Below are 2027 nucleotides of genomic sequence, written 5' to 3'. Positions count from 1 at the left end.
GCATATCTCGCGCATGCCTCTGTGAAGCACCGGTTGACGTCCTCCTCCATTTTCTAAACTCACCTCTTCCAAGTTCAAAGACACAGCGAGGCCCCTGCTGATGTCAACGATTTTCAACTCTGCTGCCAAATACTCTGCAGAGCTGCAACTCCCCTTTGCCATCCACATGTCCTCTGTGGGAGAAGCTGGTCCTCCCATTTCTCACACAGGTCAGCAGGCACCTGCATGTTCTGTGGCTCTGAACACCCAGCTCCTTGGCTCCGATCCACAGGCAGCAGCCTGGCTTCACCTCCTAAGAGCTTCCTTCACAGGTCATGGGAGCCTCATACAACCCCGCGCTTAGCATAGAAATGAAGGCAAGCCACCCATGGCTTCCAGGTATCTGTCATGGAGCACTGTGCTGGCTACTTTTATGTCCACTTGACACAGCTAGAGTTATCTGAGAAGAGGGACTCTCAGTTGGGAAATGCAACCGTCAGCTTGGCCTATAAGAAAGTCTCTCTTGTATTTCCTTGATTGACAAGTGATGTGGGAAGTCCTTCTAGCTCACTGGCCAGGTGGTCCTAGATGGTAAAAGAAAGCAGAATGAGCAAGCCAAAAGAAGAAATCCAGTCAGCAGAGTGCTTCCACAACTTCTGTTTCTGTCTCCAGGTTCCTACTTTGACTTCTTACCTTGACTCACCTCAGTAGTTGAAGTGGAAACTTCTAGTTTCTTTGGAAAGTCAGTTACCTCAAATGATGGTTTGTTGGGGCACACAGGTGAAAGGATGTCCTGCCAAAGCAGACACAGGAAAGACTGTTTCCCTAAAGCAGACACAGGTGAAAGGATGCTTTGATATAGCAGACATGCGAAAGGACCCATGATGAAGATGTATAAACCCCCATGTGTCGGATTACCTTACATAGATTGTTGAACTCAACTGGTAATGATGTCATTGAGAGAAGCTCACCCACTGCTCATTTGGTTCCTATGGCACCTTGCCACTTCTGCAGCTTAGCCTCAGGCTGGTTTCTTCAGGATTGAACTACAGCTGCTGGTTCTTGCCTGGTGTCTTCCTGCCAAAAGAACTGGACTGTAGCTGCCAGTTTATGCCTGGTATCTGTCTGCTGAAAGCACTGGACTATAGCTGTTGGTTCATGTGTGGTATCTGCCTGCCTAAATGACTGGTCTGCAGCTGCTGAGTCGTATTTGGTATTTTCTGTGGGACAGAAGATCGAATTCACCCACAAAGAACTATTGCTGAACAGGTCCACTTCCCCTATATCCTAATAACTTTTTGCTTGGGTTGTGGGCTAAGAGGTTGAACCCTTATTAAAAGTAGGTTGCAAAAAATTTATGCCTACAAATAATGGACTGTTACTCAGAAATATAAGTTGAAATAAACCCTAAGTTTCTCCCTAAGTTGTGTGTGGTCTTGGTGTTTATCACTGAAATAGAATCCCTAACAAGAAATGGCCCCTACCTCACAAAAATGTTCGAATGTGCCCACTGATTATTATAAAAGATCCAGCCATGTATTTATAATTAGAAGTCAGCAACTAACAAGTATTCAGTATCAGTATTTAGCTTACTTGAGCATCAACTAAGGTGAATAATATGATCTTTTAAAGATGGACTGAGCAGATTATATTCATATACTTAGAATATAACCACACATGCACACAATTATACGCATACACATGCACACACACACACACACACACAATTTAGGAAAACTAGGTAATGGATTTGAGACAGAGGAAGTGGAGATTGTATGTGAGGAACTGAAAGGAGAAAATGAACAGAAGTGATGTAATTATAATCTCAAAAAAAATTACATAAAAGAGGACACATCTCAAGAAGCTTCGTATTTGCCAAAATTAACCTCAGTAAAATGCATACAAAACAAAACTAAAGCTAAAACTCCCCCAACTTTGGCGAGGTGAAAGAAAGAAAGAAAGAAAGAAAGAAAGAAAGAAAGAAAGAAAGAAAACCAAAAATTCACAACGTTTGTGAATAAAAATTACCAGCAAAGGTGTGGGAAAAT

This window comes from Mus pahari, chromosome 11 (assembly GCF_900095145.1).
Source record: "Mus pahari chromosome 11, PAHARI_EIJ_v1.1, whole genome shotgun sequence".
In the NCBI taxonomy this organism is placed as follows: domain Eukaryota; kingdom Metazoa; phylum Chordata; class Mammalia; order Rodentia; family Muridae; genus Mus; species Mus pahari.
The sequence above is the reverse complement of the archived record's forward strand: the minus strand, read 5'-3'. Positions refer to the sequence as shown.